General features: G+C 40.1%; 1 long non-coding RNA gene across 1 annotated transcript; it reads right to left on the bottom strand.

Annotated features, from left to right (window-relative positions):
• Window positions 1-3,102: 3,102 nt before the first annotated feature.
• LOC121889360 lies at window positions 3,103-15,928 on the bottom strand. Its single transcript, XR_006093506.1, has 4 exons — window positions 15,710-15,928; window positions 14,093-14,236; window positions 5,641-5,728; window positions 3,103-4,637 (listed from the first exon to the last, which is right to left on the bottom strand). It is a non-coding gene; the product is annotated as an uncharacterized LOC121889360 (long non-coding RNA).
• Between the last annotated feature and the right edge of the window lie 2,851 nt (window positions 15,929-18,779).

Genomic DNA, 18,779 nt, shown 5'->3' with positions numbered 1-18,779 from the left:
GTCCCTTTATCAGTGAATCCACACAGATACTGCTCTGAGCCTCTTGCCAGCTTATCTCCGTTAGACCGTTAATTAGCACCAAGTGCAGCAATTACACTCGAATATCCTAAGCAACAAAGACACAATAGATGGCCCCCTACCTACCCCCACCCCGCCTTACCCTGGCCTTAAAACTAGACCAGCTCCCACAAATGAGGGGAAGGAGAGAAGGGTGAGGAGAAGGAAATGAGGAAGGGAGATATTTGAGCAACACAAAGACAGAACTCGGATAAGACTCTGCTGTCGTTTTTAATTGGTTTGTCTCTCCTGAGAGGAGCCCCAAATCTGGAAGGTTTTAGATTGTGAGCCTTTCCCTGTATATGCCTGTAAGTTTGCGAGTATCTGCATATATATATAGATGTGTGTAAGTGCACTGTTTTTGATACATATAAAAATACACTGATCAAATAACCAGCTAAAATTGGTATTAGATAAACACTGACATCGTTTTCTGTGGTGACAGTTAGCTGTGCAATGAACACAGCTCAGCCTGTAGTTGCAAGGCTTCTGACTAAAACCTTTTTGAACAGGACTAGCAGTGTACAGCCATGCCAGCAGTTCTGTGAGGCTGTATTTCAGCTAAATGCTCACATCTGCATGCCAACATGCTAAAAGTGATATGTTGATGTTTACAGATGATGTTTAGCAGGTGTAATGTTTACCATGTTCACCTTACATGTTAGCACGCAAATATTTGGTAATTAGGATTAAACAGAAAGTACAGCTGAGGCTGATGGGAATGTCATGGGTTTTGCAGGCATTTGGTCATAAACCAAAGTACTGGACAAATTACATTTTGACCAAATGAGGTGCTAGATGAAAAGTCAGGAGATCAAAGTCATTAGAATATATCGTCTGGGAACCATGAATGTCTGTGCCAAATTTTGTGCCAATCCATCAAGTAGATTTTCAGGTATATAACAACCCAAATGATATATCATTATAACATGATGATATACAGTAACTAAATCGCTGCTGGTGGTGCTAGAGGAAAAGTCAGAGCATGACCAAAGTCATTAAAATGTGTCCTCCAGTGACCTTGGATATCTGTTGTAAATTTAATGGCAATCCATTGAATGGTTGTTAAGATATATCACTGAACCACAAATGTCAATCTCATGGTGATGCTAGAGGAACAGTTACGTTCACCAAAGTCAGTAGGACTTCTGGGAACCATGAGAGTCTGTACAAAATGTTATAGAAATCCATCTAATAGTCGTGGACCAACCAACTGACTGACAGACTGATAGACTGACATTGCCATCCCTAGAGCCATGCTGCTAGCATGGCTAAAAAATATAAATTGGCTGTGTCTGAGACAGCTCACTTACAGGCTCTCTAACTTGTGTATGTTCACTTTGTTGCATTTGAAGGTACTATAGGCTGAAGTTTTGTATATACACCTATCAAATTAGCCCAAATCACAAATTGCAATAGAGAAGAGCATATCATTTTCCCCGGTTGATATGCTGTGGTAAATCTAATTTCCCCTGAGGTTGGTGGAAATTTGTTGCTGTCACTCCTCAATCTCGCTCTGTTCAGGTTTAAACTTATGCTTTTTGGAGTGATGAGGTCAGAGCCTAGACATTAATATTAACTCTACATACTCTCCATTTTCTCAGCATGAAGTTCAAATGGTTCCCCAGTTGTCACTGCAGTATGAAGCACTTAATACAAGAGCCGAAGACCAACATGACAGTATGTGACTCACTGAAAAGCATCTATTTGCTCTCAGTAATAGTGTCAATCAGCTGCAGAGGAGGTTGTATGATTCCAAATATGAGTATAGTTTCTAAATACAGTCTGTACATGATGTCCCTATATTGTATGTTAGTTTAAGTCAATGCCAGCACTAATGGACTGTTTTACTCAGAGATGACATGACTGGGCCACAATACGTCCTCCATCTGAGTGCAGAAAAAAAACTATTCATCTTGTATAACATTCCTATACTAGTAAGGAGCATAAAAACTATTTTAAAAAAAACTAATCAGAGCATTTTTGGAACACTTGCTACGGAAAGGTGGTGATGACTCGAAGGGCAAAAACTTTGGCTGAAAATTTGAAGGACTAATTCTAAAATACGTCACTGTAGCTAAGTGGGGTTTCCAGTAAATTAAGATCCTCACAAGTATAGGACATGTATTTGGATGCAAACTGTATGGATCATGCCCCACTGCGTCTGTCAGTATTTGAAAGGCCTTGGGTGTTAGCTTGTTCTTCCCACATGCACAATTGGCTGCTCTGTGAACAACTGACTTGACAGCAACCAGGAAACTGGCAACCATCTGGCGCCATTGGGGATCCAGGTTCCCCCTACAGCATTCATCAGGAACAGCAGAACTCAGGGGGAAAGCAGAAGCACAAATTAGGATATAACACATAATCTTAAAGGTTCTTGCACTGTTTCAGAATTACTTTTAATTCTGGAGGTAGTTGGTAATCTACACCAAACAACAGCTGTGACTATGAGGTGTTAGTAGTATCAGCTTAATAGTTATGAAAAGCTATTTAACTTCATATTATAACAACTGAACTACAGTAAATGTCCAGCTTCTTATAGTTATGGTAGAACTCAAGATCTTGACACATTAAAAGTACTACAGTGTCTTTTTGCAATTACCCATGTCCGCTCTTGGGAACTTTTTTCTAACATTATCACTGTTTGCTGCTGTGCCTACCTTGCACCAGTGAAGTTCAGAGTGTCTGTCTTAATGTTTTTTGATTTGGTTTCCCCAGCATGGATCCCCCTCCTACAGAGAAGAAAGAGGCTGAGGTGTGATGAGAACTATTAAGGAGCCTGGAGTTGTATAAGGTTGTTGTAAACTTAAAAGTAATGCAAGGTCAGTGCACTGTCACTGCTGTCTGATGAGGAGTAAATATAAATTCCTGACGCCTATCAATCAGTATTGGTGTGAAAATTAAGCTTACTGTGGGTGGCTGAGGGCTCACTGTATTATCTCATCATTTTTTTTAATCAAGGAGATTGACTGAATAATTACTTTCAACAACCTCTATATAACAGAAGTTTTTATTGTTATTATCCAAATAAAGTGGCTGTTCTGGCATGTGTTGCCCTATAGACATCATCACAAAGAAGCACCTGTTTGTTCCAGTGTTGTGGAAGAATGTCTGACAAGACATCAACAGTGACTATGTTAAAATAGTAGCTGCTATTCACAGTTACAAAAATATTATGTACTCTGCACCACTTACTGCTAGCTTTCAACTAATATATGGAATATGTTTTAAAAAATCAGAACCAAAATTCTAAAATCTTATGGCTGAAATGATACAATAAAAATTCATATTTTGAAAACAAACTTATCTTCATCTTTTTTTCTTCTTTTTGTGTTTTATCACAGCAGGTCACATGATTCATCTTTCTTTACTGCCCCTTGCTGTGAATTGTTTTTCTTAATCTTTTTGCATGGTGTCATGGCTAACGCTCAGTGCCAAGTGCAGTGGATTTGGCCGGAGAGTGGACGGGCTAATAATCGCTTGGCAGAATGAAGTTTTTAACTGGGACACATCACTGTGTTTCAGGTGAATGCACACTCAGCAGAAGGGTAAGGGTGAAGGGAAGAAATGGGACACAGCAAAAAAAAAAAAAAAAAAAAATCAACTTCAGGCTGCTCTGTATGCATAGCTGACACTTGTTTTCCTGTGGTGTATTCATGAGCTGCAGGAACCTCCAAGAGATGACACTATGGATGAGCTATCAAGTCACGGCAGCTTTTTGGATCCAACCATGTTTGCTTTTAAATACATTGCTTTAAAAGGAAAGAAAAACAAAACTGCACAACCTTACATTTTGTGAACACCATAATCATTGTTGTTGCCATCCCAACAAATGCCAGCAAAAATAACTAACATTTGAACATCAACATTTTACATTTGAGATAATATGATTTACCCACAGCTGCAGTCTGACCTGTTCATTTCCTCTCAGAAAGGTGTTTCACAATAGAAAGCCTGTGATATAATCCATTTCCTTTGTCTGGTATGTTTCCTTAATGACTGTAATCATGACCTTTTGTGGATCCTACAGCTCTACCTCTTTCCACACAGTGCTCTCCAGCCTCTTGTCTGCACAATAATTTGCTCTTATGAGAATCAGACCTTATTATACCTGAAGGTCACACCATTATCACCTGCAGTCAGAATCCAAATTTTCACATACTGTTACTTCCTCAGACTATGAGAGAGAGATGTGACATTACCATCTTTTCTACTGATGAAACCAAAATACTGGAAACCAGGCACAGATATCCAAGACAGAGATAAAAGCTCACATCTGTAAACAGCAGTAGGTTAAAGATTGAAAATAGATCTTCACAACAGCAGCTATGAAACATATCCACTGTATTTTGGGGAATGTCGCGGCCAGGGAGGCACGCAAGCAAAGAGAGAGGGCTGTGAAGGAAAGAACAAGAGTGTCACATCCATTTGTAACTCCAGCTGTGATGTCAGGATGCTGGCAGGGGCTCACCAACTGCGCGCAGTGACGTTGATTGATGCAGGTGAGTGCCCTGACTTTCTCCCCAAATACTCATCTGTGAAGATCTGTCTGTTGGCGTTCCTTTATGAACCCATTGCTGAAAGTTGGAGACAGTGAAAGATGAGAAATTGGGCCAGCAGGATAGATGAGGGTGACAAAGATAAGAGTAAAGGTGAGAGTGGAGTGAGGAATAAAATAGCAGTGAGTGTGAGAATGAGAAAAAACTCTTTGAGAAGAGTGGTGAAAGGAGAGGAGATGGAGTGGTGTGACCATTCCAGAGAAAGTCAGACAGACAAAAAGAGTACATTATAAAGTTAGTGTTTCTTCTTTCTGGACTTTTTTCTCCCCCTTTTTCCCTCAATTCTATTTAAATATTAAGGGCTTGTAATTAAAAGGTGACAGAGAGGGATGCCACAGGGGGCTCTGGCTTTATTGACCGAGGAGTGACAAAGTATCAGTCGCTGCAACTTGCAGCCTGCATCAGAGGGGAGAGATCGGGGATCTTGAGGCAAGCGTGTCTGGCTGTCGAGATGTTTTCATCTGTTTACGTCCCAGCACGAGCTTGGTCGCCCTCCCGGGGCGCACTGACGGATTTGAGGCAAGAGCCCACCATGGCAGATATGTATTTCTGAGTGTTTATGTATTGCTTAATTTGTTTCTCTCCTCCACATGGGATTGAACTCTTGCTGAGAGATGACTGGCAAACATGAAGGAGGAGGAAAAGTCAGTTTTCAGCACTTTATGGTAGCATGTAGTGCAGTGGCAATTCCCCTGCCACCACAGACAATTCTGCTTTGGAAACAAACAGGGAAATTATGCAGTGCTTAGCCCTCCGTATGTCATCTGAATGCAGAAGTTGTTTATCACTGCCTCTTGAGTGTGTCAGCATCGAATGCACACTTGAAAAGAGTGTACTGTGGTTGTCATGGCCAACTGGTTCTGTGGCTGCTTGACAATAGCCACAGAACCAGATGGTGGCATGTCAGAGGTCAGCACACTTCACCTCCAAACAACAAGCGCAATTATCGATACAGTAATTGCACTCGGGTATTGACTGATGCAGCGACACCTCTGCATGATGAACAAAACAGTTACTGTACCTTGAAATACTCTTGATAAGATAAGAGAAATGCCTGCTCATCCTCAGCTGTACATTCCTCCCCATCAGAGCAGCGCTGTGGGTTATGCCTGAAACAGACAGGGATATTGTATTGGATCCTTACCTTCATTAATCATACATGCCTTTGAGTAAATTCACAGCTCAACAGATTTAATAAGAGATGTGCTGGTAGGCCCAGGCAGTCTATGTGCCTCATATATACCAGTGTAAGAGAGATCATTATGGAAATTCTCAGAGGGAGGTGAACTTTAATAACTGCTCAAAATAAATCAAGAGGCGATATGAAAATTGACAGGCATTTCTCCCCTTCCAGACCTCAGGTAGAGTGTGGAATTGAAACAACACCAAGCGTCAGAACATCTCAAGTAATATTGCTTCTTGAGGGAGATTCTGATTATGCAGGTTAGAATATTATGTGCCACTGCTTTGGGTAATCATGTAGTGCTGCAACCATGCTACTATTGCAATAAATCACAGTTTATGATAATGACTCAGGAGGAAATCATGCACACCTATGCATCCAGAACACAATGTGCGACGTTCATGCATATTCAGCGCGGACACCTCGGTTTGTTCCTCACTTTGCTCGGAACAGAATTCCAGAGCGACATATGTGATTATGTGCAGAGATGTAAATCTGCAGCAGATGACAAAACACAGGTGACCTTTCTTAACAAATCCTTGGTGACCTTAGGGTGTGAATGCAAATTTTAGGATGACTGATACAGTTTCAAAGGGCAGTTGTAGCCACAGACAGAGACTATCTTAGCTCCCAGGATTTCACTAATGTATGTTCAGGTACGTGGTGCAGGTGCCTGTTCTCTCTAAAATGAATGAAAGGGAAATATGTTAATATGTTAAGAAGGGAATGAATATTTTCTGCATTACAAGTGTATTAGATATGTTTCCCACTATGGGAGAATTACATTAAGGACACATAAATACAGAGGAAAGAGGCAGTTTTTTAACCTTCAACAAGTGAAATGGATACACTTGTTTTCAACTCCAGCAGCTCAGCTTAATTTGTGAACTCATGCAAAGATAATTTCTATCATCATTCTGTGAGTGATGTCTCTTATTTAACCATGACCATAGCCTTGCTCTGCTTTGATACTGATCAAATTATTTAATTTGTCTAGCCCAGTCTGTGGGTGGCAATTTGTCAGTATAAATAAAAATGTAAAATGTACATATGATATGTCAGAGTCTCTATCTCTGTATGTACGGAAAAAAAGATGCAATAACATTTTGTATATGCTCAAGTGCAAATATTCAAATGTGCAGGGCAGTGCAGAGGATTCAGAGATGGTTTGTTAGACAAGGCTGAGGATATACAGAGGTCAGAGGACTGAGTTCATCATTCTGATGGCCTGAGGACAGTAGCTATTTCTTAGTCTCTCTGTGTTTGCCTTGTGGCTACAGAGGCGTTAACAGCAGTGTAGAAGCTGGAATGCTGGGATGGGATGAGAGTAGCGGGTCTTTAGGACCCCCTGAGAGACTCTGAATTTCTTAAACTGTCTGAAGTGATAAAGGTATTGCCTCGCCTTTTTCACCAACCGTCAACTGTCTAAGGTGTGTAGATCCTCTGCTGTGTCCTGTCAAAATCTACAACCAGCTCCTTGGTTTTGCAGACATTCAATAAGAGGTTGTTGGCCTCGCATTGAACCCAACATCCGGGGTTCATTCAGACAACTCACCCGAAGTAGATTATTATTTAAATGTAGAATATGTACAGCATTGGTGTCTGGCATCTAGGCTCTGACCTTGTCACTTCCCACAAGGAAATATTGATCTCACACAGCAGGGAGTGGAAAACGACGATACTAACCTCCAAGAGATAGACTCAAAGTCTGCAGGTGGACGCACCATGATCAAATGGCATGTTGGATATATGTTACAGTGAGGGGAGTATGACATATAAGTAGTGCAGCAGCTCAAGTTGGGCTGCCTGAACTAACTCACAGGTGTCGCTTCTCTTGATTTCAGCAGCAGAACTTTGTTGCATATTATACCCTTTTCTCCCTCCCACTGTTGTCTAATAATAATCTAAAGATAAATAATTGGCTTTATTGTAAGCCAAAGTGGATACTTTGCTTTTTCACATGAGAAAATGGCGTATTCAATTTGTGCATTTAATCAGCTGCATTGAAGAGTTCTTGCTCACCTCTCAAAATTGATGAGCTCGAAGGCTGTACTAAGTCTGAAATACTGTATATGCAAAAAAGATTATTTTAAAGCAGTGAAAAGTCTGAGAGTCTCTGTGAATCATCATGTACCTACATGGACTGTTAGTTGATGAAAATGTTGGCTAGAATAACCTTTCTGCTGCTCTGCATTTTTGCTTTAACAAACTGAATACAGAGATGAACTGGCAATTGTGTTTGCCAAGGGTTGTTTTTTTTTTACAACTTGATGTTTTCGGAATATATTTTCTGCAACAGAAAACTTTCAAAACATACACATTGTCATTTGAGTTTTGCCATATTTTGCAATTAGTCTTGAGACATTTGCCAAAGGAATATTTGTCATTTATTTACAGCAGCTAACTACCACCTGCAGAGGCTGTGTCAGAAAAATACTGGAGGAATAGTAAAGAGATAGTAACATCAGTGAGATTATTAAATCAAGCCACTTGCTACAGCAGCACATAAACAAACCACTCAACTGAAGGTCGAGATTTTTTTTTTTCTGAGTGCGGTGTTTCATCCTCAAACACAGATAAAATGCGAAGCTAGTGATAGCACCACTGCGACTGTGTGGCCTAATTACAAAGTTGAAAAAGGATGGCAAGGACAATGATCATGATGTGGTCATAACTAAGGAGTCAAACTGTTCATGTCAGAGTCATCTTTTCTTTCATCATATCCTTTAACTATTGATTTCTTTTTGGCACTGTTCTGAAAGAATGTTTGCAGTAATTCAATCGATCATTTGAGAGTCACTCATAAAATAAGTATTTATTCCTTCCTCTTCAACTAGAAAGTACAGCTAATAAAAAGCATCCTGACTTGTCACCTTACAACAGGATTTAAAAAGGAAATGAAACATAGTTTTAGTTTGTGACTGCTGAGCCCTCGGGGGATTTGATGGAAGAGCTGACAAGCAGTGACAAACTTCCATGACTGTCCCTGAAGGTGCGGGGGTGAGCATTAAGCAGGCAGAGTGATGGACCCTATTTTAGTCTCTGGGAGCTGATAAGGCCAGGATTCTGAATCACACATTTACAGTCACAGTTACTGAAAAGCAGGGTCACTTCCCTCAGACGAGCTCTTCAGATGGAAATGGGAAGCATGAAGAAAAGAAATGAATTAAGGATGGCTCGTCTTTGTCTCTGTCGGACTAGAATTTCAAGGACTTTTTCCCCCGATCCTATTCAAGAAATAGACTCTTAATAAAACCTGTCACACCGTCGTGCTGTTTTGAACTTTCACGCTGGTGTTGTAAGTGTTTAACATTCTAAAGAGGCAGAAAGTCTTGATTTAGTGTGGCAATTACATTATTTTATTATTGCTTACTAGCATTTCTCTTTCTGCACCGCAAAATATGGTTACTGTAAAGGAATGGTTAGGAAGCATGTATTGGTACACAACTGCAAAAATCAATACAATTGCAGACTCAAATAATTGTTTTTTTTTTGCTGTTCTTTTTTGCTCTAACATTGCAGAATCATTTGGCAGAATTAAATATTCTGATCCCACAACCCAAACCAAATCGTACAGTGTGTATTTGTATCTGTTTACTCTAACTCTTGACATTTTGAATAACAATTGTGCCTGTTTAAGCAAGAAAATATAACACAATTAGTCACACTAATTAATGTCCTTTCTCCAATATGAACATTTAAAGTCTCTGCAGCCTAAATTATTCATTTGCAGCAAATCAAGCTTGTTCGTAATTATTTTCTACAGCTTTGTTGGCTTATTTTTGATACCAGAGTGATTTTTGAACAAGCTCTGGAATAGCAATGAAAAAGTCATTATTTAAGTCAGCATGTCAGTTTTGAAATGACATACTGTAGCTTTATTTTGCACCGAAAATTAATGGAAGAAAGACTATTTAAAATTGCCTGGAGCAGAAGTTGGCTCAAACCGTCTTTGAAAGCATATCTGCTTTTTATTTTGTGTTGCGGTTCTATTCCAGTCAGTCTGTTAAACCAAGAGACCTCAGAAGCATTTCGGAATTTATACTGAACAAGATGAATCATGAGCTTATAAGATTCAATAAAAGAATAGACAAGGAAAAACACCAAAGTACAAGACTGTTTACATAAGACTGAATTACTCATCACATACAGCAGTGAATTTGTTATTATCAGTTCCCTAAGGCCCTATTAAAAAATTATTCAGTGAGTAAACCTTTGACTTTCATCTCCCTCTCTAGTTGTGTTTTTTTTTTTTTAAGGAGCTAGACTATGACCTTGATGCTGCTTTTCCTTCTTTTTTACATCAGAAATCAATGTAGGTAGTGGCACTCAACCTGAATACCATGTCTGAATATCATCTCTTAAATCAAAGAGTTGTCCTAACACTCTATATTTATTTGTGCTCAGCATTGATGGCACCACAGTCATATACCAAAGGAGCCCAAGGTCAAAGAAAGTATCATCTTGCCAATGCAAGAATCCCCCTTCTGATAACAGCAAATACCAAAGCTGGAGAGGCCGCAGACAGAAACCACAACTACAGAGAGAGAGAAACCTCAGTGAACTTTCCCCACACTGAACCAGCCTGAGATTGATTTTCTACACAGATCTCTAAACGGGTGTTACTCTCCTATCTGTAACAGTAATGAATTTCATTATAAGGCAATGGAACACACAGAGAGATGGAGATGCTGGCCGATGGCAGGGGAGAGAGAGAAGGAGAGAAAAAAGAAAGACAGAGGGAGAGGAAGGCGGGGCTGTCATTCAGAGTCTGTATGTCAATACTGACAACTCATCTTCCCTCTGGAGACTGAAATAACAGCCAACTGCAGAGCAATTATAAACGCTGCCTACTGCTTTTCAGCGACCTATATATTCCTCGGTGAATGTCAGTGTCTTACTGTTGTGGAAGTATGTATTGTTACATACATGTAAATAAAGACATACAACTTTCCACTCTACTTTCTTCCTCAACATGTCGTAACCCGGGTGCCTAGTAACCACGGTGACCAAAGACATCCCGAGGCTGTGAATGTATCCTGGCCTCAGTGAGTCAGGACGCACGATTGGATGACTCATTGCCTTCTTGGGGCTAAAAAAGCCCTTTCATCATTATCTCCCACTCTCCCTAACTCTCTGTCTTTCTCCCCACACGCCCCCTCCTCCTCATTTTGCACTTATCTGCACCTCAGCTCTTCCCAGGTAAATAAAAGTCATTCGGTTTTTTCCCGGACCCCGAGGGAAAGTGTTGTCGTCTGATACTACAGAGAGGTGTCGGGGCATTCTGTTGACTTGCCAGTCGCCTTATTTTCATATCTACTCTACCCTTCTGTTTGGTTGCTAAGGAAGTGAATTGCAGCCCTATCATTTTGTGGTCATTAGTATTCATGAACGGTTGGGTCAGGTACCCCAGGAGTGATTGGCGTTCATGAATAAGCCAAATGCCACCAGAGGACTTGCAGAAACGGTTACTCCAGTTTTGTTAAAGATTTCAATCTCAAGTGGACAGTCGCTACAGTGTGTGGCTTGTAATGCTCAGAAGATATTCTAAAGGTTACACTGGTTATTTATTTAGTCTTTATCATTATGGAAATCAATTTCCAGATTTTCACTGCTGGACCAGCCATTCCTACCAAGAACTCTGTCATTATTTATGAATCTCCATTTCCTCCTGAACAAAATTGATTTGGCTCCATTCTCATCGTGTTTCCCCCAGAAATGATTTCCCAGATGGGGCATAATGTCATACAAAAATATTAGGTTAAAACTTAACATGGACTCTGGAGTAATTTTATTTTGAAATAGGTGTTCAATAAATTGGCTCCCTGTTCCACGAGTAGATCAAATATTGTCAGGCTAAACGATTGCTCTTCAAAAGGACACAGTCAGTCTCCATGAATGCTTTATCACACTGTCATGAAACTCTTCCCCTGGTATTAAAGGTATTACATAAACAAGGTAATTGAAACAAGTTGAAAAACCACTGAGATGATATTCCAAAAAAAATACCTGTTTTTCAAACATCTACAGATCAGGAATAATATTTTAGAAACACAAATGTAATCTTTTTTCTGGACATGGTCCTATGCCCCATATTTACCATATAATTATTGGCAGATTTAAATAAATATCATGTGTTGCATGCTATAATGATATAACACAGAAATTATCAAAGAGGAATGGAAAAGGATGTCACAATACCCGATTCAAACCAGCAGCTTAATATTTAGACTACAAGTACAAGTGTATTATGTGCACATATATTATCTCCTCTCTATTGCATTAGCAGCTAAATATTAATAATCTACATGAATTTGGGTAACGTACTCCTTTATGTTTGTGAGTCTACAGATATTCAAAGTCTTTGAAAAAGACAAATGATTTGCCTGCAATTATAATGCCTCTCTGCCCACATTTCTGCATGTTGAAGTTCAGATGGTGAAATGGCTGTGGGCCCGGATAAACCAGTTGGTAAAACACTGGATGAACAAGGGTCCATTGCCTTGAGTCAAACTCAGGGTTTTTGTGTGAAAGTGCAATTACTCTCAGCCTTGGTAAAGAAGCTTCTTCAAATTCTTCTGTTGGTCAGTGGCTCATGTTCCTCCCTCAGCCATAACAAATCCCAACATCTATCCTCCCTTTGTCCCACTGTTTTTAATCCTTCTACTTCACTGCTGTCCTTATCTCCTGTTCTCACTTAGTCACTCTAATCCCGTCGCTCTGTCCTCCCTTTTAGCTTTTCAAGAGTGAATTCCACTTCTCTCTTTTTATTCAGCTCTTGTTCTTTCAGTCTGGTCTTTTGACCTTATGTTCTGCATTTCTCTTCTATATTTTTCTTGTTCTCCCACCCTTGTTTGCTCTCATTCAAACTGTGCTTCCTGACAATGCACTTGGTGTCTCTATCCCGCCCCTTCCTCTCGTTACCATTCTTATCTCTTGTTTATTCATTACTCCTCCACTGCTACTGCTCTCCAATCTGGCACCTCTCCTTCCTTTACCCACTACCTCCCACTGTCCATTTCAGTCCTGACCTTTCCTCCCTTCACCTCAGGCAGCTGCTCTCCCCTCGACCCTCAGCTATGTGCTTTACATATATCTCACTATACTATGCACTTTGTCATCTCTGCCCCACAACCAATACATGTTTAATCCTTGGCTTTAATTTGATCCTAACCTGTTTTCTCTTAAAAAGCCTGACACTACAAACACTGACTCGTCCTCTCAAGTATAGCAGTACAAACACCCACACACTCTGTCCCACTCTCTCTCTCTTTCTATCACGCATACACCCATGCACATGTTGACAGCTTGTCGCCTCGGTGACGTGACTGCACAGAGGTGACACTGCGTATGTCACTCTGACAGCTGGCATTTCACAGCGATCCACTAACTACGGTACTCACAACGCAGACAGGAGATAGATAGAAAGAGATAGAAAGGAGGGGAGAGAGAGAGAGTGAGAGAAAGAGAGAGGAGGATAGTTGTTTAAAGCAAAGATCAGCAAAACAATAAAATAAAACACCACAACAGACGGACAGTTTTGCTTTAATATTTCTGCCCTTATCTTACCCTTGTCCATGAAGATAAAGGTAAACTGCATAAGCTCAGTCTGCTGCTCAGTGCTGTGCTTCACAGTGACATGCAGTATGTTTGAAGGACACTTTGTGACAATTTAGGGATGAGTTTTAAAGCAAATTCTAAGTGGCAAGCTTTGTTAATAAAGCCATATGGTCACTTAAAAGCCTTATCTGTACATTTTTGACCACATAAATTACAAGTGAATTGTAATTGAACAATTATGCACCATATGTGCAGTTAGACAATGTTGTTGGTCGATACCAGTTAGTGGGAGAACAAAAATCTGAGTAAATGTGTTTATATTGCCCTTGATTAAAAAAGCATCATGGCCAAAGTAATGACAGTTCAATGGACACAAAACATGTTTTGCAAATAATCATTGTCACCTGCGCACACCTGTAAATGGATGCTGATATATTCTCTTCTGTTTTGCACCTGAATCCTCTTCCCTGTACCACCTGCAGTGCTAACAGCTGGAGCCGCACACCATACAGACAGAACCTGGCTAACATGAGAGGATAGCATACTAAATGCATGATGGCATGGAATCTGTAGGAGAAACCAAAGTGATGTATTCAGTGCTGTTGGCAGCCCAGTCGGAGGTGAGGTGAACAAGCTTAGAGTGTGTGGCATGTCCGTGTGGAAGATGAGGAGAGACCACTATATCAAGTCAGAAGGAGGAATGCATTGTGAGGCATATAGACAAACTCACCTAGATGGTTGTGGCCACTCTGGAGCGTGTCATGGCTTCAAAGGCAGTCAACATACAGTATTTGACAGAGGGACAGGTTAGATCTGCTGGGTGCTCCATTGTCACAAGAGAGGACATTTTGGACTGTTATCACTTAGGAGAACCCTGTAGGGAAGAGATTTACTGTAAGAGGATCGTACAAAGCTGAAGAGCTGTAAAGATGTGCATGTAGAATATTGGCTATTTGGCTCACCTTCTGCTTAACACTATGGATATACATGACTATTGAGCCTTGTACTGTACACATTCTGTGTAAGAACAGCCATGTTTTGTTAGCTCCTGTTCCTCCATGTCATTACTGTTGGCCATTCAACATAAATAACACACTACTTTGTACAATGGCACTGAATGTTGGCAGTGGATGTAAATCATATTCCCCAGAGCCAGACTTGTATAAATGTAATTTATTGGGACACTGAGCTGCTGTAGATTTATAAAAGATGGCTACACATGCAACTTAAGTTATTGTTCTTGCCATATTGAGAAAATGCTGTCTGTTCTAGTGAAACAGGTAAATCCTAGAGATTTATTGTTTTGATTTGCTATAATTCTGGTGTCCAAATTGGAAAGACATCATAATAACTTATTTTATATATATTTAACTTAATGTTAAAATAAGTAAATATAACATCATAAAAAACTGAGTGCATGTATGGTGAAGGAAATGAGTTTGTTCAATTTACTTTAACCCTCACTTATTGTTTCCTAGAATATGCAATATGCAACCCCATTGCAGTAGATTTTCAGAAGTAGTAGTAGTACAGAAGTACACTTGTGTAATAACCGTCTGGCTTTAACCCTTTCAGGCATGAATTATGACAACGTCAGTCAGGATTTTTTTCCTAAGTGTTTTTATTCCCCTTTAGGCATGAAAAAAATATTTGAACTTCATTTTTTTTTGAGCATGCATTTTTCAAGGAGTTTTTAACATGTCCACTCAGGTGGACAGCATGCGTTTCAGTTTTCAACTTTAGGAATATGTATTTATTATTATTTGAAAACTATAAAATGATATATATTTTCAAAGCTGTTAAACTAATGTTTTAACATATTTTAACATATTCTAATACTGTTCAATGCAATGCAAAACCACTGAACCTTGTTCCTGACTCCTCAGCTTCTCCCCTCTGTCTTATTGCATTTATTAGCACAGGAGCTACAGATGACTTGAAATGCAGAAGATCCAGACATTCTTTTGAGGTGCCAAGCATTCCCTCAGCATCCTCAGCTCTCTCAGCATTCTTATCCCCCTCAGTATCCTCAGGATCTTCAACCCCTCAGCCCCCTCAGCATCCTCAGCTCCCTCAGTATCCTTAGCCCCCTAAAACTGCAAGTTACATTCTAATAACGTATGTAACGTAAATAACAAAAAAGTTACTGCAGATGAAGTATTTTCAAGAACAACAAAGTCACAGTAATAGTATAATTGTAGTTGAAATATAGTCAGCGATGCATGATGTCCAACTTAGTGGACAGATTATTAATCGTCATTTTCTCCCAGCATAAAATCAATACTTGGAAATTTTAACAATTGTATTACTCCTTAGTTGTTACTTGATGTTACAAATTTTTATTTACCTGCAAGGGCCTGCTACCATAGAAGGACTGGCAAGATATTCCTGAACTGCTGAGCGTTTCCGGCCGGCCAGCAGCCATCTTGGTTTTGAGAAATTTGTGTTGCACTTACAAAGGCTGGCCAATGGATAGCAGTGTATGGGATAACACACTAGGATCCACTGTGGTGGCTGATGTGCAACTATACCATCAAAACTATTGACGCACGATATTATCGGCACGTCATCGGTATCGGCCGATAATAGCTCTAAAATGAAATATCAGCATCTGCGAATTCTGCCAATTATGAGAGGCCGATATGTCGCCTTCTCCTCCGCCTCCAAACTGCACTTCCCTCGACGGACTGTGCCACCCTGGCGGTCCCGGTGCTAGTTGAGAGGCTAGTGAGTGTTAGCTGCAGCATGACCGGAGGGAAGCACAGCCAGCTAGCCTCTGCTAGCCTCCCAGCTAACGTTAGCCCCGGCTCTCCATGTGGATCCAAACAGAGCACCAAGCCCCAGTTTGTTATTCAGGTTTAAGTGGGCAGAAGCAGTGGGTCTGACGGGCAGCTTGAGTGAAGTGGAGCCTGTGGAGGAAGCACCGGAACCGTCATAGTGGTGCAGTCCGTCGAGGAGCTGCTATGTTCGGCTGCATAGATAGGAAACACTTCGGCTGACAGGATGTACCACTCTGTGCAAAAAAAAAAAAAAAAACCCAAAAAACCCCGTTCATAACGGCGGTTGGCAACCAGCGTATTAAGTGCATTACCGCCACCTTCTGCTCCGGAGTGTGGACCAGAGATTAAATCCTACACATTAATCCTGTCTGTCTAATAAACTCAAAGAAAACTCTACCACTCCACCCACTTGGCAGGTTCATTAAAGTTTTATTGCTGAATTCCTGAACTCCAGTCTTCCTAAGTTCCTCTTTAATATATTGTCTTTCTTGATCATACTTATTACAATCTAAGCTTGCATGCCTAATAGTCTCCTCAACCAGCTGGAAAAAAATATGCGCATATATTGGTATCAGCATGGGCAATCAGCCACAGTGAGTTGGAAATATCGGCATATCGGATATCGACAAAAAATCCAATATCGTGCATCCCTAATCAAAACCCATGCATATCTAAGAAAACGGCTTTTGAATAGCTGTCCACTGAAGTGACCACTGTGCATGAGAGAGTTAACAAGATAAAATGGGTGATTCTATCTATGATATGGCTATGAAACAGAGAAGTCTGGAGTTTATTAACAGAAAGAGCAATCTCAGACTTATGGAAGTTTAAGTCATAACCAAAATAAAGTGCCCTAGTGCACTCAAGAATGAAGTTCAAAAAGTTATGGAGGAAGGCAAACAAGGTATAAGTGAGCTACAAGAGAACCTGAGTCATTTCATAGCATTGAAGAGGGAAAGAATCTTGAGAAAAGTGTCAGCTGGGACAAAGCTCTGTAAGGATCCCTTTAAATTGGTCAAAAATCTCTCTTCACCGGGGAGAATAGTGGTAGTCTGTAAAGCAACAAAGCAGGGCATACAAAACACCTTGTGAAATATACACAGACTGGGGAATTCATTGGAAGTTAATATGTTTTTTAGATGATCCAGAACACAAAATGGATTTTTGCCCACCAAAATGTAAAATGATGCCAACTCCAAGGTCATCTGGAAGATTAACAGAGGTGCTCCAGGTGTTGAGAAGAAAATCCGTGGTAATGGTTGAGACCAGGAGCAGTTATAATGCAGTAGGAAGAGATGTCTTTTTACCAGTATGCTTGTAAGTGCCTTTAATTGACATCCCACAGGTAAACAAATCACTTACAAATGCAAAAAAACTAATTATGAACCAACTTCTTGACATATCTGAACAAAATACAGGACTACATGGCTTCTCAGGGTGTTTTGATCATCCAGCCAAGAAACATGCAGTGTAATAGACCTGGAAGAAGCATTTGGCTCAGCACCATACAGCCCTCTGCGGGTAGATTTTTTTTTCTTCTGTGTACAAAATGCCACCAAAATCATGTTAAAGCCCATTTTCAAGACAAAATGTGCAAATTTTAATATGCTTCACAATATTGGATTGGTACTTACCAAAGCATGACAGTGCCTGACAATTGGTATCATGGCAGGGTGCACAATCTCTGTAGTATTTTCAATGACAATGGAGGTAATCATTAGGCCATCAAAGTGGCTTGTTGGGAGAGGCAGCAAAAAAGGACATTCAGATATTCTACAATCACTTTGTTCCAACATACAGATGAAACCAATTATAAGATGAGAAAGATGGAATTTAGCCTGATAATTAGTCTAAATTAATATTTAATTTTCATTCATTTATTCAGTCTGACATTGCCTTCATGTTAGCTGTTATCTGTTTTGGATATAGAAACTGATCTTCAGTCAGACATGTCCATCCTGACGACATTATTGATGGTTGACAATTAGAACTATGGGTTCCTAAAAATTGTTAACATTTCTCATGTTGACTCAATTTTTCTGGCTCTGGCAATCATAATCCCTCCTAGCTCTTATTGGCTAGGTTGTTTTTCCAACCAGGAAAGCACAACACCAGACCCATTTGAACAGCTGAAAAAATCTAAAATGTGTACTTATATCTAAGGTAGAGCACTGTATAGGCAACCCTATCAACAGACAAGATTTAATGTGTATGTTGCCAGTGCTTGATGCATATTGACGAGGAATGAACCCGACCAACTGTGAACTGCAAAGACATTTCTGATATTTGTGAACCCATTTCCTCTTCCCATTGCTACTTTATGTGATCTAGGGAAGGAGATGCGGCTGCATGAATTGTCTTGTATAAAATACATACTACAACCTTTAGCAATGGGTTAGTTTCCAAGCATTCCTCTATCCAACTGTTCCAGCTGTTTCTCAAGAGATGGAGAGAAATGAGAGAGATTTTCCAACAAAACTCTTGACCTGTAGGTATCAGAGGAACCACAGGTCACACCTTTTCTAACCCACAGTTGGAATGTCAGGTTGATGAGGGAGGACAGGAACAGAGCATTAAGCAAAATAGGAGCCTTGAGAGAGGGCTGTTTTCAAAATGAATTCTAAATTGGCCTCAAAT

The sequence above is a fragment of the Thunnus maccoyii genome, chromosome 22 (assembly GCF_910596095.1).
Source record: "Thunnus maccoyii chromosome 22, fThuMac1.1, whole genome shotgun sequence".
In the NCBI taxonomy this organism is placed as follows: Eukaryota; Metazoa; Chordata; class Actinopteri; order Scombriformes; family Scombridae; genus Thunnus; species Thunnus maccoyii.
Note: the sequence above shows the minus strand (reverse complement) of the source record. Positions and strands in the feature narration are given on the sequence as shown.